We start from the raw sequence: 26359 nt of genomic DNA on the forward strand, positions 1-26359 counted from the left end.
TAATAAATGGCTTCCTGTTCATTATATCATGACCAACCCAGCTTCAATTAAACAACTGTCAATGTTCGGGGCAAATAAACAAGTTATTGTGAGATTCTTGTTATCCACCTAATTCAGAGCCTGTAACATTAAGTCAGATGTTCCTGTATGTAAGGCCTTGAGCAGGCAAACCAGTGGTTGATAGAGTGAGCATCCACTAGCAGATATCTATATTGGTGTTAGCTGTGTGGGTTTTGACAGGTACTTCAGTTATATCACTACATGTGTGCCTTTAAATAGCAGGAAAACTGTCATGTTCGATATTTGATGAAACTCAACCAGCATGGGTACTGCGCTTAAGATACTAAGTATTATAATTCAACCAACATAGGTACTACGCTAAGATACCAAGTATTATAATTCAACCAACATGGGTACTGCACTAAGATACCAAGTATTATAATTCAACCAACATGGGTACTGCGCTAAGATACCAAGTATTATAATTCAACCAACATGGGTACTGCACTAAGATACCAAGTATTATAATTCAACCAACATGGGTACTGCACTAAGATACCAAGTATTATAATTCAACCAACATGGGTACTGCACTAAGATACCAAGTATTATAATTCAACCAACATGGGTACTGCACTAAGATACCAAGTATTATAATTCAACCAACATGGGTACTGCACTAAGATACCAAGTATTATAATTCAACCAACATGGGTACTGCGCTAAGCTACCAAGTATTATAATTCAACCAACATGGGTACTGCGCTAAGCTACCAAGCATTATAATCCAAACAACACTGCTGAGAAACCAAAGTGCTGAGAGATGCTTGTGCAGAATTGAAGGCTCCTTGTCGATAAAACAAAGATTACAATCCAGCCAAGATTGGTACTGTCCTGAGAAACCAAAGATAATAATCCCACTAACATGGCTATGGTGCTGGAACCACGTGATCATAATCAGGAAGCACCTGGGATTCAAACCAAGAATCCTTGGATCATCACGGGATGCTAAAGGAACACAAGTCACGGTGAACTGGTTAACTTTAGACAACCGGCTTCCAGTTCCCAACATACCAAGGAGACTGATCCATCGATGGGAAACCATGTGCCGATGGTTTCATTCATACAAGATAGGCCTACAATATCTGCCATATGAACTGCTCTGCTCCAATAATTGACCCCTGACTAACTTCAGCACACACCCAACCTGTGTGCACCCCCCCCCCCCCCTTCTATTTATATTAGCTCTATAAGCCACTACTACTTAGACAGAACAATCACATTCTTGTGAATATTACAATTTTTTTACAGAAATAAAGCAAAATAGAATATGAAAATGAACATCAAATATCCTTTCTTTAAATCGACATGATATAGTACACAGGCCAGAAAATATATATGGTACTATTGTTTATAGACACATCTACTAGGTTTTAGCTTCACTGGACCTGTGAAGATCCGGGTTAGAATTGGTCTTCAGTAACCCATGTTTGTTGTTAGAGGCGACTAAAGGGATGGGTGGTCAGGCTCACTGACCTGGTTGACACATGTCATCGTATTCTAATTGCGCAGATCGATGCTCATGCTTGTTGGATTGTCAGGTCCAGACTCGATTATTCACAGACAGCTGCCATATAGCTGAAATATTGCAGAGTGCAGCGTAAAACTAAACTCACTCACTCATCTGTCTTCACTGACAATTGAACTAGGTTTGTTCACTGATGCTCAATCTCAACAAATTTAATTCACTTTGATGGTTTCAATAAGGACGCCATCTTTATCAACTTCCTACGACCTTCTCGCAGATCCACTATATACAGTGTATCATCATATCCAAAATGTATAACTGTTAGCAATTATATACTGTTTAAGCAATGACACAGATTGAATCCATCTGTTCATTGATTCACCTAGATTCAAATCTCCAAGCAACTTTGTCACCATTAATAGTGTTAACACCCGATAGTGTTAGCATGTGAAAAACTAACTGGTGTTATGAAGACTTCACTGTGTCATTAATACAGGTCAAATCAGTCTGTAAATGATAGTTCAAAACGAAGTGGAATATGTGCTAACCATTTCTCATCTATACGAGCAGCTGTTACCTGTATAATATTACTGAAGAAAAGAACATAACTATACACAAAACAGACATGAAATCAGCAGAAAATATGTGAATTCCTTCAACCAGGGGTGGAAATAACCCATTGCCCGACGTCCGGGTCCAGTGTTTTTTTCTGTCGGGCAAGCAAATTTGTATATCACACTGTACCGGTGTCCATTGACTTTCCAATATTAATTATGTTGCTTATTTAAAAAGTCAACAAGAAAACCTCCGGTATAGTGGAAACATTATCAGGGCAAGTGATTTTACATGTGCCACTGTACTGGAGTACACTAGCAATTTTAAAGTTATTTCCACCCCTGTCAACTCAAGCATCTCAAGTTTGTTTTAGATGAGTGCCCCTCAGTTGAACCTTACAGACAAACCAGGCTGGTTTACAGTGACAATGATGATACAGTTAGTCTGTCTCACACAACTAGAAACTAACATAAACAAAGTGGGACTCAGTTTAACTGCCAGTTGACAAGTTCTCAGTTTCTATCTAATTGTATCAGACTCTTTTGGGAAACTCTTACCTATGAAGACATGGTATTTAGTGCATGTTCACAAAACTGGCCTTTTTCTCATAAAAATACATCCCAAATTTTTAAGCTCCGGTCACTTGAGCCCTGCCACAATTCACCCTACATAAAGGAAAGGACAACAAAGGATGAAACCCAGGCAGATTCCACAGGCAGCACAACCTGACAGTAGAGCTACCCATATGCCCATGGATGACAACTAAATACACAGCAACCAGGAAAGATTTGTTTTCTATATCCAAAGTCCACTGCTTACAAGGACAATACAGAGTTGTCCCAGTTTACTTCCCAGAGACTCGAGTTACTATACTCAATTTCCCTGTTCAATGATTAGCATAATGTCTATGACAATAATGAATAAATCAACATTCCTCAGAAGTCGGAATTTTTATGGATTTAGTGTGAATCCCACAGCTGTTGTTAAACTGTATAGATAGTGAATGGGGGTGTTTATTATATATCCCCAGCTCTATTAGCATATTAAGCAATCACGACTCTAACAGATGACACGGTGGTCGATATAATGAGCACTCATCTCATCTTATCTAATCTTAACGACTTCAATGGCATATATTAAATCAAGTCCAAACCTACAACTGCGTGAGTGAGTATAAGTTTTACTGCACTTTTAGCAATATCATAGCACTTTAACCACCAAACCTACAACTGCTCTTCAGAGGACACATATTCATGCCTCATCCAAAACTAAGGCTGGTTTAAAAAATTGATAATCGAAAATACTGCTGTTAGTGAGTGAGTGAGTTTAGTTTTACGCCGCTTTTAGCATTATTCCAGCAAAATAACAATTCATCGGTCCAAAATGAAGTCAAACGGACTCTAGTAACACACAATACACAAAGTTAGGTCTTTACCAATGGGCTGATTCTGATTTATGTTCAGGATGCCGTTTTGTTAGCATCCATGCATCAATATGGCACCACTCAGTCATGTGAAATAACTCGATTTCTTTCAGAATTTTGGAGCATTTTGGCTCGAAGTTAGTTCTAATAATGAAGGATATTTAATCACCGATTATGGATCTCTATGATCTAAACTGATAGCTTGGCTTACCCAGTACACATTATAATGAATATAAAATATCCTCTCAGTGAACTCTTTAAATCAACATGAAATACTACAGAGGCCAGAGTATACATGAAGTGATATTGTATATAAACACTTCCACTAAGTGATATCAACATACATACACTGTTGAAATAACTGTCACACACTAGTATGGGGATTCTTAACATTTACCAAAGTACTCATACAACCCTTTATAGATAACACATGAACGCCAGACTCTATATGTAACTAAACTCAGAAATGAAAAGATAAACTGAAATAATGTATTCAAATTTTCTTTTTCAGAGACTCATGACTAGGGGGTGAAACTGTATACCACAGTATTAGTAGACCCGCGGTATTTTGCCTACAGTTCGGTATACCATAATGAAATCAAAAAAATCTGTACTTTCGGTTTTCGTACCGTCATTTTATTAAGCTTTTTAAACTTTTTCTAAAATGTCAAGAAATCGAATCATTTTGTCAAAATCTATGCATCTCTTTGCTAGACGGCAACTATTTTCAAGGAAGTAAGTTCTCAACCGAAATCGTAAATTAAACACATGACATTAAGACAATCAGTTTTGCGCATCATGGAAAGATAAAACATATATCGCTGTCTAAAACGGAATATTACATATTTCCAGGCTCTGTTAGCTGTATCAAACTTTAAAATAATGAACATATCATCCAATAAGACTATGTGTTAATTTTTCATATTTCCTGGCACTGTTAGCTAATCAAATATATATTAATGAATGTTAACTCAAGTCTAAAACTAAACATGCATTGAATTATCTAAAATATTATCAATATTGTATTCCTGTAATCACTATTTTCTTCTTCAGAATGGAGCAGTCTTTCCCAAATGAGAGCCATCATTTCAAATTATATATTTTGCATCATTTACAGCCAATTTTACATATGACTTATCATTAGCTTAGATAACTAGTCTTACATGAATATGAGTAGACTTGGGCTTCAGGCGAGTGCTTAAAGGCACAACCTGCTTCAGATATTGATCGTGCCGAAAGCGCCAAATAACACAATGCATTATACCTGTATCAAGAGACAGCAAGACAGAATGACTTAAGTGCATCTCTGCCACAAATATACAGGTCACACCACCCTAGATACTGGTCTAGCTAGGATCAGAAAATTCAAACAAATTAGCAACCCATATGTCAGCTAAGAATAATCACTTCAATGTGTTACATTTATTCAGATTTACTACAAAATATGCTGAGCTAAGCAAAATATACCCATAATGTCAAAATGGAGCATGATTTCACACTACCTGTGAACCTCAAGCCAGCGTGTTGATATCAGCTGGCATGTAAAATGGATGAGCTAGCAGCCCACGGTCTTAAAAGCCTACCAGTCCAACAAGAGTCAGCCCCTTCCATCATCAACAATAAAACAGCTGATGCTTACAGCATACACAAAATCTGGGCGACCCCTAATCGTGACACAAATATTTCACACACAGACTGTCTCTGTCAAAGCCAGAACAGTCAAGAAAAACGCTGTACTTACGAGTCGCTCTTCATGGCTGGCCAGAGAGACTCTCCTCCCATTCGGAACCCAAACACAACATGTTTGTGGTCTGGGTGGAAAATATCCACTCTTTTGGGAGGGAATTGTTGTAAAATAGCCAGATAAGACGAGATGTTGCGCCGTGTGTGAGATTGACTTGCACTTGTGCTTGACACACGGGGGAGAAGGACAGCACTAGTACTAGCCTGACACCGCCCACTCACTTAGGTTTGTCTCTCTTGGTCTCTCATTGCGGCAGGTACACGCCAGATCGTCACACAAGCCAGTCAACGACACTACAAATACTAGGCATACTCGGGTCTACTGACGCAACAAACAATACCACCTTCATTGAACACACCGGCAAGCGTACGGAGATGAAATCGATTACCGACAGAGTGCAAAACCGACATCCAACACTTGTGTCTATTTCCCGCGTACATTTCAAGCCTCCTGTTTCACCATGGAGCATATAACGCTCTCCAATCTCATTATTATCTAATAGTGTAAACAGCCTATAAAGACTTAAACTTGAATGCCAGTGAGGACAGGCTACTCTTGTTTCAAATACTTGTAACATTTTGTGTCAATTGATTTTTTCATTTAGCAGCAACACCGCCAGCTGAACCTATGTTAAGTCCAGTGAGGCCATTAGATACAATCAGACTGGATGATCATTGTCTAGCAGAGTTTAACAAATTACTGATAAATATAGTTTCTACTGACACCTAGTTTTAATTTCACCTCAAAATATACCTGCATAAAGCACATTCAATTTTAGCCTTTAATTCATAGTAATTGTTTCAGTAAAATCAAAGGAATCAGTTAATTAAAATTATTAAAATCTTTTCTAAAAGACAAAGATTAAAACTAAATTAGTCAGTGATTGCTCTAAGTGTCTGATTACAATTCACATTAGAGTAGGAGAGGTAGCCGAGTGGTTAAAGCGTTTGCTCATAACGCACCAGCCCAAGTTCAATTTCCCAAATGGGTACGTGTGAAGCACATTTCAGATGCCGCCCTCCATGAAGTGTGGGAATATTGCTAAAAGTGGCGTATAATATGAGTAAAGCACTCGTTCACTCAAATTAAATTAGACTCTCAATAACTAAACTACTATCAATGTTTATCAACAGATCTATAGCACCAAACCACAACCTGGGTAACCAGTTGCTACTTTCTCACATAAACTTTATCTATATACCACATAGTAAAACACTCCAGTCACACTACACATATTCCATGACAGGTGATTATCGCTGTAGATAAGCTTAGATAATATAAATATGTTACATATTTACTGCACGACAGAGGGAACTTCATGTATACCACACTATGGAATAAACACTTACGCACTGACAAGAAAGCAAATGTTTGCTCACTGTCATAAACAGACAGGTTGGGAAATAATAAGTAACAAAGCGTGCCAGATAATAAACTAGTGATGGGGAACCAGAGAGGATATTAGCAACATAGGGTCAACAGCAGATTGTAAGCACCTAACAATGAACTCCTTCACTACACAGCCTTCATTGTACACCCCAGCTTTTGAGACTCGCTCAATAGACCCACTAAATAATTCCTCCGATGACTGTTATACTATGCCTTGATCGTTCAACAACTGGTCTAAACTTGGTGAACAACATTCCACAAACAAGCTGCCTCTTACCTACCTAGACATACACACATACGTTGTTTATACAGCAATACAGAGTTGAACAACCTGAGAAATCCTAATAATACAAGATCTGGAAAAAAATGTCAGAAAAATGTTGAACATGTTGCAATCACTATTACTTCACCACAACATATTGCCTGTGAGGAGTCCCATATCTACACATTACACCCAGTTGGAACTGATGAATGGGAATATTTCACTTCAAATTATATCTCTTTAAAAATCATTATCACCACCTACTTGACAATGCGAAGTTTCGATTACGGTTCCATATGATCATGTCAGACGTCTCATTGATCCCTGCATTAAAATCAGCGAGACTGCTTTCCTTCGAAGTCTGCTAGATGACTATACTAAACACAGCCAAGGGTATGTGAGGAATTCTTCCTTACCTGCTGACTGCCTCTAAGGTCACAACACCGAGACAGTGGCAATGCTTCGACCCGACCCCTCACTGACAATTACGCGAGTGAGGACAGGCAACCCCAAGCCACTACAGTCTGCAGCTGAGAAGTGTGTCACGCGCACACAGTATAGTGGAGTGAAGAAATTCCCCCAACACAACTCACCCAAACATTCCAACTGTATCCTGGAGCAATGTCTCCATGAGTGAGTCCAGCACGGTGTGTCCGAGTGATCTGGAGGGTGTACAACACTGATCAGAGGCCTTCCAACGCCATGCTACAATAACACTGAAAACAGCGCGAGTAAATGGTGTGGACATTCCATTTTTTGGCTTGCCACAAACACACTCGACAGCCATGTGCTTACTCACACCCGCTAGGATTTGTGGTCTATTTTTAGCACGAGGGCATTACAATGATGTGGTGGCAAGCAATCGGGGCTGGCTGGGCGAGGAAGACACTGTCTGTAGTATCTATGAGAGCGTTTGGTGGAGGCCGCCTCTGGAGGGAGGAGGAGGGAGGGGGGGAGTCCGAGGTTCTCACAGCACTATGAATCAGCTAGCTGGAATACACCCAAACTAGCAGCTGTTCTATGTAAGGAACCTTCACTATAAGCAAGGGAGAACACCCTACATATCAGCCCTATGATTCATGAACACAGATAGTGCATTCCTTGCTGATTATCAAACCAAAATATTCAACACCATGCAGTGATTCTGCCTCATTTTATAATTCACAACTCACTGCCAAAACATGTCAGAAATTTTCATTAAAGATATAAACAACCCGAAAGAAGAACATTTAAACCAATCCTGAACAGGTAGCATGTCTGGCTGGTGGAAATGAAGCATTAAATGTTGAAAGCTTGCATATTAAATATTCAGATCCTGGTGGTAGGTATCTCCAGAAGTATTTCCTCCGCTGATGTAAGCTGACCTCTACTGGGGTGACTACGTACCCTGACAAATAGATGGTAGGGTCGATATCTCTAAATACAACAAGCTGCCTGCAGGAAAGTCTGACCTACTGAACATATAACAGTGTTCTATGGCCTAACCATCTTCTGTCACAATAGTCAGAGGAATGCCGTCTGTCACACAATACTGGCGGGACTCGGGCTTGACCTCATTTGACCGGCTGGTGTGTAAATTTCACTGATTATTGTACACATAAGCGTCCATCAGCCGTGCCGCCAATGAGGCTTTCTCAAGCTTAATATCAAAGTCAATCAATATTTTAATCACGCAGCCCCACCATGAATGGACGGTAGGAGCCGTAATGTGGGTCATTTGTTGCGCTGGTAATGAGGGCACTAGGGGTGCAATTGACCACCTCTTGACCTTGAACTTTGCCTGACTGGACAGCTACAGGTCTGGTCAAACTTAGCGCTGGGCCATCAAGTACATTTATTATCAGTGCCGGTCTGTCCACAATGCAAGAGGCATGTTGTTTACGAATATGATGATAGGAAAGTATTAGCTGTAGTCTTGCAGAGCAAAAATGGAATGAATTATTCAATCTAATCTTTGAAGTTTTAACATTATGATGTGCTTGTAATGCAAATGTGGGCTACAACGTATATTCATATCACAGGCATGTATGTAATGCAGGTGACAATGATTGACATGCAACAGGCGCCTGTCATGAAGCAGACGCCAAAATGTGACATAGTTTGAATGATCCTATCCGTGACATTTTTCAGTCATTTAGGACGATGCACTGTATGTACTCTTCTGTCTTCTGTCAAACCAAACACAACTATTATCATGCTGATAAAACTCAAGACTGCAGTATACCTCATTTCACAAAAATCACTGAAACCTGTATTATAAATTAGGCACTACCACTTCCTGAACCACAAATCACAAATACTACAATACTGCTACGGCTAATACAACACCTTCTACTACAACTACCACTACTACTACAACTTCTGCACCTTCTAATACTCATTTGTACTTACAGCAGTAAAATGGCTTGCACAATTACCACTTCTGTTAGAGTTGTTTCTACTACTACTACTACTACTACTACTACTACTACTACTACTACTACTACTACTACTACTACTACTACTACTACATGTTTTGTTTGTTGTTTAATGCAGAACAACTACTACTACTACTACTACTACTACTACTATTACTACTACTACTACTATTACTACTATTACTACTACTACTACTACTATATGCTGTGATATTGATGGAGTGTTGCTGAAAGTGGTATAAAACGATATTCCTGCTACTGACTGACTGACTGAGTTTGGTTTTACGCCGCTTTTAGCAATATTCCAGCAATATCACGGCGGGGGACACCAGAAATGGGCTTCACACATTGTGCCCATGTGGGGACTCGAACCCGGGTCTTCGGCTTGCCAACGCTTTAACCATTAGGCTACCCCACTGCCCCTCCTGCTACTACTTCTAATACTACTAATGATACTCTATCTACATCTAGAATCCATTCTACATCAATCACTACTGTTTCATTCAACAGCCACAACTACTCCAACTACTACTGCCTCAACAGCTACTACTACCACAACAGACACCATCTAGTTAACCCTCGTAACAAGTTCTACCTCAACATCAAACCAAAAGTCACAACTTCTAAAGCACTATCATAATACATAATGCACAAAGTACCTACAGTCATTAAAACAAAATAACAAATAAATCATTTAAAGTTCATCAAAAAAAAATAATTCAAAAACTATATCCATGACAACATAATACAGGCGACAAAAACTATCATCCTAAAAGCAGATAATTATACAACACAAACACACACAAACACAAAATGCACACAAACACACACAAATCTAACAAAAAAACACAGTGTCCTATTTCCACCTAAATCCCAATTTCAAACCCCTCCCTATCATAAGAAAAACATCAGCATTTGGATATGAAGTATCTACAAGTTTAATCTTTGACATATGGAAGACTGTTCTGTTTATATCCTGGTAACATATGCCAAGTGGACAATCTGTGGTTTCATATGGACAACTACAGTAGCCCAGTACAATATCAGGCTTATTTCTCCCCTATTGTAAACAGGGCATTTTTCACAATCCTAACTGCACTGTTATAACCCTAAGCCAGCAGATTGCACAATGGGGTCTTTCTTTGGGGTGAACGTTTTTGCCTTCTGTAATCAATATAAGTGATGTTAGAGCTCCACCTATGGCAGGCAGAGTTTCGACTTTTCTCACGTGGAAAGCATCAGGCCAGCAACATCACGCCTTGACTTAAATCAGACATTTAAAGCTGTCATTTGAAACCGTTGTATTTGTATATCATCACTTTGAGGGTATTGAAGTTGTCCTTTTTTGACACATTGTGTCTGAACAGTAATCAGCTCTATGAATGAGTAATGATGTTCGACACCATTACAACGTGCCAGGTTGTTACTCATGTTAGTTTAAATATCAGGAAACTATTATCTCAAGAATGTGTACAATATGCATCAACAAAAAGAACCATCTAGTACAATTTAATTATTAACAATTGTTAAGAACTTAAATGTCAAATATAATTCAAGTAGATTTGCTTTTTACACATCCAACAAAGCCAAAGTATGTTAAGAATGGCAAGTGCACAAAACTGAAACAGTACATAGTTCAAAGGTTGAAATCCGTATCAACCTGCTAATTATGCAAGAATGTAGAACAATTTCACAGCAATAGCCCTGTTTGTAAAGATATAAAACGCTCATAAAACATTGTCATTCATCTTCAACACCCTATCCATAAAATATGATTGACTGTGTGAATATTGTTTTTTGCCGAAGTCGGCAATATTCCAGCTGTCTTAAAGCAGTCTACAATAATTAATGAAGCCGGACCAGGAAAAACCAGTGGTTGGTAGAAGGAGCAGTCATCCATCTTGGACACCTGATACACAAAGCAAGCTCACAAACTGTAATCACCCAATCCCCTTTTCTAGACACTCTACAAAATACATCAGCTACTGGGGTTAATTCCAGTGTTAGAAAATGATGGAGTGAGTGAGTATGGTTTTCGCCGCTTTTAGCAACATTCCAGCAATATCACGACAGGGGACACCAGAAATGGGCTTCACACATTGTACCCAGTGTGGGGAATAGAACCCAGGTGTTCGGTGTGACGAGCAAACGTTTTAACCACTAGGCTACCTCACCGCCTCAGAAAGTGATGGACTCTAGAAACTGCAGGCCCTCATTAAAAAACATTGCAACTTCTTGTGACAAATATGTCAACACTTAAATTAGCTGCGGGCAATAAGGACCCCATACATTGGTGAAACTACTGGCCACACACGAAATCTACCTGTCACGGGCCTATAGGCTAGGCTATTCTGCATTGGAATTCACAGATTATTACCAGTATCTAATTCACTTCAACAATGGAAGGATTGAAAACTTGTTGAAAATAGCGTTTAGACTACCAAGGTACAGTTATCGTACACTGAGGATAAGGGTATTATCGCACATGTTGAGATGAATCATTGTTAAGTCATTCCACAGGAAACTATAACATTGTTGAAGCTGAACAATGGCTTCATGCAAAATAGATTTACATCTTGAGTACAAGGCTGTTTGTTCTCCTTGTCTTAGTCCTCATGGAAGCCAGCTCAAATGTGAGGGCCTTACACAATATCCATATGGTTAGTGCTACCATAAAATAAATGTTGGCAGTGATTAAGCATATTTAATCTGATTGACACAATGTTTTCTGAGTGGGTTGCCTGGTGTCATGTGGGATGCATCTATCACAATGGAAAACAATCTAAAAATGTAAGAACAGGATGATCAGGGATAAGCTTACAGATAAATTGATTGTAAGTTGGTTGCCTAGTAGTGTTCAGGGAGGATTTATCAGTGACGGGAGATCATTTCTGTACAAGGGTCACCTGGGCTGCATTCAGTGCACTGCCTTGAGGTGGATATTGCCTGCATGGTGACTGGAACAGATTCCTGGGGGTTTTTTAGCTCCGTGGTTAAAGTGTTTTCTTGTTAGTCAAGACCTGGGTTTGATCCACATATGGGGGTAAAATGTGTGAAGAGTTTCAAGATGTACTGAAAATAATGTGAAAAACTTTCAAAGCAAGGCTCACTGAATGCAGATCTGGACCTTATTCCTTCAAAGCAATCTTTACACTGTAAGATCTTAAATCATATTGCACTAGAAAGTGAGTAAATGAGTGTAGTTTTTGCTGCTTTTAGCTGGGAACACCAGAAATGGGCTTCACACATATTACCCATGTGGGACATCGAACTCGGGTGTTTTGGCGTGACGAGCAAATGCTTTAACCACTAGGCTACTCCTCCACCCTTGCGCTAGGACGAGTTTTGGTAAGTGGTTCTAAAGCTGTACCCTTAGACTAACGCTTAGTCTCTGAATATATATAATTTTCATAGTAACAAATAGACCCATTTAAATTGAAAAGGAGCCCCAGGGAGACCAGAGATTCAGGTGCTGGGGATATCTAGATTTGCTTTATTTAGGGCTTTAGCACTGTAGGGATTGCTAGGCAGTAGGGAAAATAATGTGGTTCAGGAACTGTGATAATGTGGTTCAGGGACTGTGATAATGTGGTTCAGGAACTGTGATAATGTGGTTCAGGGACTGTGATAATGTGGTTCAGGAACTGTGAGAATGTGGTTCAGGAACTGTGATAATGTGGTTCAGGAACTGTGATAATGTGGTTCAGGGACTGTGATAATGTGGTTCAGTGACTGTGATAATGTGGTTCAGGAACTGTGATAATGTGGTTCAGGGACTGTGATAATGTGGTTCAGGGACTGTGATAATGTGGTTCAGGAACTGTGATAATGTGGTTCAGGAACTGTGATAATGTGGTTCAGGAACTGTGATAAAGTGGTTCAGGACTGTGATAATGTGGTTCAGGATCTGTGAGACAGACCACTGTACCCTTTTCTTTATCATGGTCTTCCACAAACTGATACTAGTTAAACGATTGTCATATGACATGCATCAGTATGAAATGTTCAGCTTTAATAACATGGTCCAGACCTTTTCTTTTAACAAGGTCCCTTTCAACAAATTGTTCTCAGTTCTACAACTGTCACAAGTCTAAGGTAAGGAATGTGAGGTGGAATCATCTTAGTGCTAAAAACTGTTTTGTGGTATGGGGGCCCCAGGACTATACAAGGGAGATAATCCTTGACTGGTAAGGGATATGTTCTTATCTTGACAGTTCAAACTTGAAAATGTCACATTGGTATATAAATGGTTGAGAGACTTGGAAAACATATGCTCTGACCCGTCATGGGATCTGTAATAAAGCTGATCTCTGACTGCTCAGACACCATGCTTCAATGACACTGCCCGTGTCGCTTGCATGCACCCCACAGCATGAGAGTACATTCAGGAGTGACAGGCAATAGTCAATACTCCTTCACACAGAGGTGAAGCTCTAGTCTAGCGTTCATAACGTAAAATACTCTTATCTATGAGACAAGCCTGTTGGTGAGTGGGAGGCAATACCCAACAATGCTGGGGAAGACTTGGGAAGACACTGTCTACTAGCCAGACGGGTCACTAAGTGTTTTGGAAATGAAAAGGCCCCCGAACAAACTCACTAACCAGCAGAAGGAGAATACAGAGTACAGATGTGTACTAGACTATGGGTGGCCTTGCACCAATGTATGCATGCTTGTACAAGTGTTTATGTGCTGCTCTAGGTGTCCATTTGCACGTGTGTAATTTGTGTGTGAGTGTGTGTGTTTTTGTGTGGGTGAGAGTTTGAGTGTTTAAGTGCTGCTTTCACAGGAGTATGTCAGTGTGATTGTACAATAAGTCACATGCATATGTGTATTTACAAACGTAAAAGTGACATACCCATCAATTATCATTTAATGTTCTAGTTTTATGAATTTGACATCACTTTTGGCTAACTTGCCATACTTAGTTTTTGCAAATTATGATCTAAGTTTGTAGAGAAATATAAAAACAGGTATAGATACACCCACATACAATACAATGTTGCATTACAATGTCAGTTTTTCTCATCCTTACATCAATGCAAACAATTCTATTTCAGTAGACTATCACTGCAAAACAGATGAACAAATTCAACAAAATATCTCTAAAAACATTTTACAAATCTCGAACACATTCATTGACATTTGATTAGTGAATTATATTGGAAATACCTCAAACAATTAAATTGTAAAACTGAACCCTTCTTGTTTTGTTATCTCATAAAAAATAGCTTTATACAAACATACCTCATATTTGACCATATCACAACCAACACTGTGAAACTGTTCACACAATTTATTTTTCAAAATATACAACAAATTTTGAATATAATGCCAACTTGCCACGCCCATTATGTATTGCCACTAACTCTGTATATATATGAAGCCTGTTTAACTGACAGTATTGTAACATACACCCCGATTATGTTTCAAAGTTTGCCAGCACCATACCAGTGTCCCTGACACTCCACAATGTGGTGAATGTCTAAGACCTACATCACTACATCGCCACATTAAGCTCAGATGTCGAGGAATCCTGGTAAAAGTGGAGTTCAACAAAAACATACACACACAAACAAACACATACACACAAACAAACACATACAAACACAAACACAAACAAACATACACACAAAAGACATGCACAAACACAAACACACCAAAAAAACAAACACACACAAACAAGCAGACACACACACACAAACAAGCAGACACAAACACACAAAACAAACAAACACACAAACAAGCAGACACACACACACACACGCACACTTTAAACAGTAATGAAATACTGATTCATATAAAAACGAATTGTATATCTAGCATTTACAAAGCCGAGAAATATTACTCAGAATCAGATTACAATCAACCACACATTATGATCTGACATTTCATGAAACCATTATGTTCAACTCCTTAGTAAATAAAATACTTGTCTCTGGGTATGCTGGAAAGTTCAAAGATGCAATCAGCAATTAGCACACTTTGGTGAAAGTGATTTGGCCCAACCTAGTCCATGCGTCACTGCCACATATAAATATCATTCAACACTCTTCTCAACATGCTACAAAGGTTAAAGTATGAATTTCTGATAAAAACTGACAAAAGATCTTAACAACATAAGACACAGATAACAAATACCATTCAGCATCTCTAAGAAACATTAAAAACATTGGATCATAATACAAGATTCAACATTATTCATCTAACCGCACCAAAATGGATTCTGCAAATGAACTAAAGTGAGAGAGTACAGTTTAACACCACTCTAAATATATTCCAGCATGGCACAGAAAACTATTAGGTTTCATTTTAAATACCACACATATCATACACGCATCTCCATCGATTTTTGAATAACGTGAATCCTATATCAACAAAGTACTCCAATAACAAATAGTTTCACATACTCAGTGGAAACGGTCAGCATTTTCTATTTCAAGAAATTGAAACTTAATCATTATATCACCGATTTTGGATTGACATGAATCCTATATCAACAAAGTACTCCAATAACAAATAGTTTCACATACTCAGTGGAAACGGTTAGCATTTTCTATTTCAAGAAATTGAAACTTAATCATTATATCACCGATTTTGGATTGACATGAATCATATATGAATAAAGTACTCCAATAAAAGTTAGTTTCACATACTCAATGGAAATGCTCAGCATTTTCTATTTCAAGAAATTGAAACTTAATTATCATATCACCACCAGCCCCATTTCTGAAATTCCAAGGATGCCATATTACTTATAAACCTGTGCCGTGTGCCAGGCTTGGTGTTTGGCATACCAACCTTCTGTTCCAGAAGGGGCATCCCCAAGCGATGACTTCACCGCAGAGGCATTACCAGAGTTTCCAGGGTATGCTGCAGCTTTTTCCTGCTTTTCCCAAATCCCAAATCTGATTGGGCAGGGAAAAAATATCTAGCTTCCTGATTGGTCAGTTCTAAACATAGCAAAGAGGGATTTCTCTGTTTACCTACACGCATACTATGAGGGATGACATCACCCGCCATAGGAAATAAGGATCACAGCCTCGATGTGGTGTTCCTTATCTCAGTACTGAGTATAAAACGGCAGGGAATTGGGGAAAATTTAGCTGAGGTGGTTTACACAGGCTACAAATAGATTTGAGCGTCCCATCATTCTACAGTGCTCCTAAACCCATTTCTTCGCGCCAATAGCTTTGCCTCATGGTCTATGGACAGCCAACATACAATCACAAACTGCTCTTGCACTCAGGGACTTCACACACGCTCTCACACACGTGCACATGCAGGTACACACATGTGTATAGACCAGTAGTCTGGCATTTCTATTGCTGTTTGTCGACAGAAACAGCATGGAGATAAAGAAATAATTTACGAGTCATGTTGGGGAAAAAACATAACCATTCCAGAAATTCCCATCTTCTGTCACTTTTGTCCAAAAACATATGGATTAAAAGAACTTAAATTTTCAAATGTGAAATAACATTTTTTCACACTGAATTCTCTCTGTTTAAAGGGTAATAACTATGTCGTACTGTGACAACTGTTGCGTCACAAATGGCCTGATTCTCCATATACTGTTCATAAACCTTCAAATTAAAACTCAAGACTTAAATTAATGTTTTAAGGCAGGTGACAAATTCAGACAATTAAAGCATATGAATGCTCTTCAGAAACATTTTATTACCTTCATATAGTCCTCTTTAACATAGAGCAAAGACCTTCAAACACACTTAAAAGTGGCATGATTCGTTTCAATTCATTTAGCTTTCAACTGAAAAAAACTAGATAAGCTACACAAAAACCCAAAACTTCAAACATCTTCTTTCACATCCTTAACTTGCATCAAGCCAAAGGGACAAAGAACGAGAAATATTTCTGCAACATATTATCTTAGCCAAAAACTACATTATCACTGAAGTGTAAATGAAGGAATGCCACTTTTCAGCTGGAGAAGATTTACAGATGAACACAATGGCACAGATACCATGAGATAACAACATACAGTCTCTCACATTACACGTACCGGTGTACTGCAGGGATAAATCTTACAACATCCAACCATAATCACACACAAAGCTCTGTTAAACAGTCTGTAAATAAAAACACTTGCAGTCACAGATATACATTTTCTACACAGTTGGAAAAGTAATCATTTTCCCAGTACCAGCACCCAGACTCGGTCAGAGTTACTTCCCTTGCATTCCTTTTATATGATTGGTCCGCAGCCAAGGTCAACACATTGGTCAATTGACAGCTAATAATTCTTCCCATGATTCATATTAGAAATTCACATATGTGATACATTTATTTAAATATCTGTGCGATAACAACCACTATATTTGATGTAATGAGTGTGCTGTGCGCTTAGTACATTTACAAATCATATACAAGTTAAAGTTGTGATCAGAGATGAAGTTGTAAGACTACATAGTTCAAACATTATTAGACGATTTATTTATCTTTTTGCAGGATATGCGCCCGTCTACAATGCCATACACTATGTAAAAAGATCTGATATATTTTAAACAAAATATGGACTTACACACGTGAATTTTCAGACTTAAGCATAAATCGCTTAACGAGTACATTCATGCTAATCTAAAAATTTGTGCTTATTGAAACCGGGTGGCAAATAATGGTTTTGTATAAAATAAAACATCGTCTTACAAAAGTACTCTTTTACCACTTTTGACAATTATTCTGCAGTTTACGTAAGAACGTCCACATTTAAACCAGGAGGATCAAGATATCATAGTCATTCCCTCAAAACACACAACTTTTCAATACTACAGGGAGTTCTTGGGCAAAATTATTGCAACCTAAATGTCCTTTTATTGCCATCAGATCATGATGTCCTCCATATTTTTAGGTAACTGTACAATGACAAGTCTGCTATAAATGTTTGCAGATCATCTTCATTTTCACAGTGTTATCAGCTTTGGCATGTCCTTGTATTCGTACATAGTGCATGTAAGGTTATCTTCATCTGAAATAACTACATTGCCTTGAAGGCTGCATTTGATCTTAATACAACACATTTGTCAGTGTTATTTTCAACCCGAGCTATCTTGAAAATGTAATGGAAAACCCAGGGTGTCGCCATTTACTGGACCAAAAGATATTCTCCTTCATTAAAACTGACAGAATTGATACAGAAGTCCATTTGAGTGTGTAAATGACAACTGGATTCACATTAACCCATGTTTCCCCGTCGATATTTCTAAGCTCACACCTCGCCAGAAAATGATATTGTTAACTAATGAGAAAAGATATTTGTTATCCATTAGAAATGGAAAGATTTCCCAATGAAATTCCCATCAAACATTGTCAGTGGTCTTGCATCCTCGGAAGCATTCTGGCGTTATTTTGATATCTATGAGTGGCAATAGACAGTGGACAGTTAGTGAGTGTGTTTCGCTAATCACCACTAATCACTGCACCAGGGTGTGTCACCTCGTGCAGGGAAAGTTGACACTGATAAAGGTCTTATGTGTTAACGACTTCAAAACCCCAGAACCTGGAGGAGAGCCTTTACAAACCAAGGATCATAATATGATCTACTACAAATGAAGGACCAAAACATGATGCTTACAAACCAAGAGTCATAATATGATGCTTTACAAACCAAGGGTCATAATATGATGCTTTACAAACCAAGGGTAATATGCTTTACAAACCAAGGATCATAATATGATCTATTACAAATCAATCACAAATCAACGGTCATAATATGATCTATTACAAATCAAGGATCATAATATGATGCTTACAAATCAAGGGTCATAATATGATGCTTACAAATCAAGGGTCATAATATGATGCTTTACAAATCAAGGGTCATAATATGATGCTTACAAATCAAGGGTCATAATATGAGGTTTACAAACCAAGGATCACAATATGATCTACTACAAATCAATCACAAATCATGGGTCATAATATGATCTATTACATATCAAGGATCATAATATGATGCTTTACAAACCAAGGGTCATAATATGATGATTACAAAGTAAGGGTCATAATATGATGCTTTAAAAACTAAGGGTCATAATATGATGCTTTACAAACCAAGGATCATAATATGATGCTTTAAAAAGCTAGGGTCATAATATGATGCTTTACTAACCAAGGGTCATAATATGATGCTTACAAAGTAAGGGTCATAATATGATGCTTTAAAAACTAAGGGTCATAATATGATGCTTTACAAACCAAGGATCATAATATGATGCTTTAAAAAGCTAGGGTCATAATCGGAGAATTAGAAGAGATACCTCAGAACGCTGCAAATAGTAGTGGGTGAGTATGGTTTTATGTAAGTTTAGCAATATTTCAAAAATATCATAGTAGAGGACACCAGATATTGGCTTCACAGATGGCACACATCTGGATCAGACAATCTTGCCGTTGATATCCTCAGCATTAATCTATACAATTGATATACAATGACACGCACCTGCTCCTACAAAGCAATACAGACAATCTGATCCCATAATTTGCCTTTTACAACAAGCATGGGTTGTTGAAGACCAATTCTAACACTGACCTTCAAAGGGAACACAGTGAGTATTGGAATATAGCAGACATAGGAAATATTCTCCTGTATTATCAAACACTGACTGACCGAGTTTACTTTTACACAGCTTTTAGCAATATTCCAGCAATATCACGGCAGGGGACACAACAAATGGGCTTTACACATTGTACCCATGTGGGGAATCGAACCCAGGTCTTCAGAGTGACAAGCGTACACTTTAACCACTAGGCTACCCCACCACCCAGAATTATTAAACAAGCATTACATGAACAACAACTGGTGCTGTACCAACCAACAGTTTTCGTTTTCATTTAGATGCTTTACTGATTTCACTACCTTTCTATATTTAAACACAGCATTAATTAAATTAATAATATAAGCATCATAATCTGAGCTTCTTCATGGTCGTGTTATCAGTGAAATACAAGGCACATTTAGAACACCAAAGCCATAATTACACGCACATGAATTAGAAATCTGTAATTCAAATCTGGGAATTTTCACTGATGTTTGGCGCAGACATCGGGATGAATGTCAGCTTCTGAGAAGATACAATCCCTTCACGTATAACTATACAGAATCACTTAACCTTCAATGCTCAACTTGTTAGGATAAGGACCCATTGACTTTCATACTTAATTTCAAACACTGATAATTGAACAATTTGCGGAATACTGTATCTCATAACCATAGGAAAGGTATTTTAAATCTGATAGCAAAATAAACCTGTTTGAAATAACAATTAACCTATTTATCCCAACTTTCAGAAGCAGACAACTGAAGCACAGGCTGCCTAAATTCCTCTTCAGGTACTTTTAGTAAAACATAAATACAAACATTACGAGAATGACTCATCTCTTAAAAATGTCGGCAGAGATCAAATAAATATTTTATGATAGTTTTTACAATTTTAAACCTCTCAAATCTTTTACAACCGGCCTGGATTTCGCTGTTACCTGACTAATAACACTGCCCATGGTCTCACCCCCACAACCTGCCCTGTCGGAGACTTGTACGCTTGACCGCTAAGAAGGTGCAAAAGATTACAGGCAAATCTCTTTGGACGCTGACTGTGACGGAAATGTTTTACACAAGTGAGAAATTCATCGTAGTGTAATATCTTGTGCACAGGATGTTACAACTTTGTTTGTTTTTGTAATCAACGATGTCTCGTGTCAATCCCTGACCTGTTAATATATAGGCATCTGATGGAGGCACAAAAGTCAGCTAGCCACACATCCTCATAATAATTTGTTTTTCAGATCTTCAGTTTTTAATGTTTCTATTTTAAACGTGCCTAATGAAGCAGCAATCTGGGTAAATTTGGGAGCAACTTATGAAAAAAAAAGATAAAACATATACTTTTTTTGAGAGCATACAAAAACAAACTGGTAGAAACTGCTTGCATATTGTATATTTCATACATTTGTAGGTAAATGACACTTGTTGTTGAACTGTTTTATTGTGTTTTATATCTTTATTAGGCCAGGCCAATTTTATCCCTTGTTTTACGGAGTTTTGTCTTCAGAAAACCTAAAGGCAGGAGGGAAAAAAAATAAAAATAAATAAATATTCCTAGTAATATTCCTTCTAAATACTCAAAGTATTTTACTTTTGGCAATTTATGAAGTGTATATGGGGCAAAAAAACATCTAAAAAACATTTTTCTTATAAGTTTACATTTTTGGCCAATGAAAACATCAGGATTTTATTTTTTTGAGCTGGGAAATTTAATGTATTTTTTTTCTTATTCTTGACAGGGGGATCCGTAAAACAAGAAATAAAATTGGTCTGGCCTTATAATTTTTTTTATGTTTTTCACCTTGTTTTTCAACGTTAAGGAAGACATATTTACATTAAAACATAATTTAAGTCAAGTCTTGGTGACACTTTGTTTTCTGGTACTCTGATATCCTAAGGGCAGACGGCAAAATAAAAGATATTAACAAAAACTTCAAACTATAATTCGTAGTAAATGTCAGTTCTTTGTTTAGTATATTGTTACTTTAAAATTTTTTTAGTAAATGTCATGCTGTAAAATTCAATCTCTGGCTATTTATGGAACACAATCCCAGATAGTCACTATGAATAATAACTTACTTTAGATAAAAGTTAACTGATATTCATTATGGTTGAGTAAAAGAAACATCTGTGAGTCACAATGCATGGTACTATGCCAGATGCACTTCTTCACCTCTTAGCAGACCACCATTTTAAAAAAGGGCTACACTGATTCAGTTTTTAAAAAATCATAAAAATGTTTGACATTTTTAATACATATAAGAAATAAACTTCAATTATAATAATAGGGACCTGAGCAAATATTACCCTTTTCTATTTTCAGTAGTAACAAATTATATAAAAATGGAAATTTCTGTGTATGACTTGTACATCTTGACATCCAATCCTCATTACATTTTGTAAGAAGCAAATAATGACTTTCTATCAATTAGGAATTAATTTACTAAACATCTGACGATATTGTCTCATGTGCTGTCTCTCATTAAGAAAGTCAATATTTCATTCTCTCTTTTAGGAAGTTCATGTTTGACAGATTTTCTACAAGTTGGCATCAATGTTTCCTCACAGTATGTATGTTGCAACAACTGAGAGATTTGTCAAAATCTTTTGACATTTGCCAAACCAGCAACAAAGTCATGCGAAATTGATATGCCAATATGTCAATGAGAGATATATGACACAGGTTTGACGACAGGTGAATTAGAATGACATGAAATAAAAACCTGTCAATGAGACTTGGTGCAGTGATTCTCGAGTTTATAACAGAGTCGTCATGAGATGACACATCCCACCAGAAATGGCTTTTGGCTACTTATACCCCACTCATGGTTCATTGCTACTGGACATCTTCAGCCATGGAAGACAAAATAAGTAGTTTTGAATATCCTATGTTATCCAAAGCCACCAGTTCACCACAAACCTGATCTATGTAGCAAGTTTCAAAATGAAATTTTCAACGGTTTAGGATTGAGGAAATTGAAAACAGATGGCAGACAGTCGGAACTGCTGATAAGTATATCATGCTGTTTTTCAAACCTAGAGGATCATTTGGGCTTGGAGGGGCAGTGTGGTAGCCTAATGGTTAAAGCGTCTGCTCCTCACGCTGAAGATCCAGGTTCGATCCACACATGTGTGAAGTCCATTTCTGGAGTCGCCCACCTAGGTATTGCTTAAAGCAGTGCACTCACTCATTCAGGCTTTGAAAGATTAGCCCAGACAACAACTACTAGTGACCAGTACTAGACAGATTTTCATGTTGCAGTTTTTACCAATTATGATGTGCTAACAGTGATTCATACCACATCCAAAAAGTGTTAAAAACCTGAACCTAAATTAACTCTAAAATATAAGTTTTCATTACTAATAATCATCTGCAATTAAGATGCATGTTGCTATGGTCACAACCAAGCGTTATACCACTGTTATATACAAGCAGCTGGAGATGATTAGTTTTGATTTTTCACAGAGATCGCTATTTCAAAGAGGAGATAACTTCATATTTTAAACAGGAACATTGCAAACAGAAAATCCATGCAAAATATTTGACACTATAGAAATAATGTGTACAACAATATTAAGAATTCATTACAATATTTCAAATGTTAGCGCCATGAAACTAAATTTTCAAAACATAAGCAACATTTCCTGATAAAATACGGTCACCAAAAGTATGCTCAAGCGTCAAAACAGTCTACATTAAAACATATACAATCAAACACTGCTGTGCGGAACTTCGATGTGTCAAAGTTATGGTTGTCTTGACGTAAAACCTTGTTTCCTGCATATTCCAAATTAAGTCACAATTTGTGGTTCTATCGTTCCGTCAACATGGAAACAACACTGTTTGACTGTACGGTGTACCACTTCGATTTTCCAGGACAATATAACCCAGTTTTGTAAACACTGCCAAAAGCATTTCTCAGTGACCATTAAAAATGACAAACTCCATAAAAATAATCACGTTGTTAACGTCTTTACCAAAACAAATTACCAAAAAACAACAGCATGCAAAGAACCAAATGATTAAAAAGGAACCATTCAAGACCAAGGTGCAAGTAAAGCTTGAGAAGCAACACACGGTATTCTACCTACATCAGTCAACTTACTTCTTCCAGTGACCAATGCCCCCCACACCAAATTTTCAAAACCTTGGCAACAAGTGTTGCCGCCCGTACATAGAACATTAACAAACATGATGTAAGAACCAGTTGTAGGCACATGACTCATCCCTAGTATCCCCCTGCATGGCAGGAACGTTACGTCATGCTCAGGGATTCCGACCATCCACAGGGGGGACCAATCTAGTGGGGGGAGGGGCAAAACAGAGAAGCGTGCATGTGTTTACATCACTCGGCAGACACGCTGCTCCAGTTGTAGTGAAACAACTCAAATGCCCTTCTTATGAGCCTTCGGAAACATGGAACTGTGATTCAGTGTCCATTGTATATGTATATACATTTCAGCTGAGCCAGTATGGTATACACATTATCAATGTTTTACAAAGCAATATTACTCACATCATACGTGACCCGTGTGTCACACTCACCTAGTTATTTACACTTCCATTTTAATATCATGGCAGCTTGAAAACACTCTGACCCAGATCAGAGGAACTGGTGGTTAATGGTGAATGACCAGATGATGTGATACCATCCTCTACTGTGTAAGGTATCGTGTATCTATTGCATCTCTATGATGAAAATAACCTGTACCTATCTCCTAGTGTACACACTGATCCTGTACCTATCTCCTAGTGTACACACTGATCCTGTACCTATCTCATAGTGTACACACTGATCCTGTACCTATCTCCTAGTGTACACTGATGAAGTGACAATATCACACAAAACCAGAAGTTGATAGCAGTGATAGTCAGCTGACCAGACAAAACCAGAAGTTGATAGCAGTGATAGTCAGCTGACCAGACAAAACCAGAAGTTGATAGCAGTGATAGTCAGCTGACCAGACAAAACCAGAAGTTGATAGCAGTGATAGTCAGCTGACCAGACAAAACCAGAAGTTGATAGCAGTGATAGTCAGCTGATTAGACAAAACCAGAAGTTGATAGCAGTGATAGTCAGCTGACCAGACAAAACCAGAAGTTGACAGCAGTGATAGTCAGCTGACCAGACAAAACCAGAAGTTGATAGCAGTGATAGTCAGCTGACCAGACAAAACCAGAAGTTGACAGCAGTGATAGTCAGCTGACCAGACAAAACCAGAAGTTGATAGCAGTGATAGTCAGCTGACCAGACAAAACCAGAAGTTGACAGCAGTGATAGTCAGCTGACCAGACAAAACCAGAAGTTGACAGCAGTGATAGTCAGCTGACAGCAGACAAAACCAGAAGTCAGCTGATTGTGATAGTCAGCTGACCAGACAAAACCAGAAGTTGATGATAGTCAGCTGACCAGACAAAACCAGAAGTTGACAGCAGTGATAGTCAGCTGACCAGACAAAACCAGAAGTTGACAGCAGTGATAGTCACAGTCAGCTGATCAGCTGATCAGACAAAACCAGAAGTTGATAGCAGTGATAGTCAGCTGACCAGACAAAACCAGAAGTTGACAGCAGTGATAGTCAGCTGATCAGACAAAACCAGAAGTTGATAGCAGTGATAGTCAGCTGATCAGACAAAACCAGAAGTTGATAGCAGTGACAGTCAGCTGATCAGACAAAACCAGAAGTTGACAGCAGTGATAGTCAGCTGATTAGACAAAACCAGAAGTTGACAGCAGTGATAGTCAGCTGACCAGACAAAACCAGAAGTTGATAGCAGTGATAGTCAGCTGACCAGACAAAACCAGAAGTTGACAGCAGTGATAGTCAGCTGATCAGACAAAACCAGAAGTTGATAGCAGTGACAGTCAGCTGATCAGACAAAACCAGAAGTTGACAGCAGTGATAGTCAGCTGATTAGACAAAACCAGAGGTCGATAGCAGTGACAGTCAGCTGATTAGACAAAACCAAAGGTCGATAGCAGTGACAGTCAGCTGATCAGACAAAACCAGAAGTTCACAGCAGTGACAGTCAGCTGATCAGACAAAACCAGAAGTTCACAGCAGTGACAGTCAGCTGATCAGACAAAACCAGAAGTTCACAGCAGTGACAGTCAGCTGATCAGACAAAACCAGAAGTTCACAGCAGTGACAGTCAGCTGATCAGACAAAACCAGAAGTTGATAGCAGTGACAGTCAGCTGATCAGACTGACTGACTGACTGAGTTTGGTTTTACGCCGCTTTTAGCAATATTCCAGCAACATCACGGCGGGGGACACCAGAAATGGGCTTCACACATTGTGCCCATGTGGGGATTCGAACCCGGGTCTTCGGCGTGTCAGCTGATCAGACAAAACCAGATTGTGGTGATAAAAAATCTGTTGATCTGACAAAACCAGAGGTTAATTGTGTACACACAGTTGTCATGACCCACACATGAGCAACCACTGCCAGGACATATGACGCATTGGATTACAAGC

General features: G+C 38.3%; 1 protein-coding gene across 1 annotated transcript in view; it reads right to left on the reverse strand.

The window, feature by feature from the left end:
* LOC124272132 (ataxin-1-like) overlaps positions 1–26359 on the reverse strand; it is a 126272-nt gene that overhangs the window by 50387 nt on the left and 49526 nt on the right.

The sequence above is a fragment of the Haliotis rubra genome, unplaced genomic scaffold (genome assembly GCF_003918875.1).
Source record: "Haliotis rubra isolate DU_JTF1 unplaced genomic scaffold, ASM391887v1 Scf103, whole genome shotgun sequence".
In the NCBI taxonomy this organism is placed as follows: domain Eukaryota; kingdom Metazoa; phylum Mollusca; class Gastropoda; order Lepetellida; family Haliotidae; genus Haliotis; species Haliotis rubra.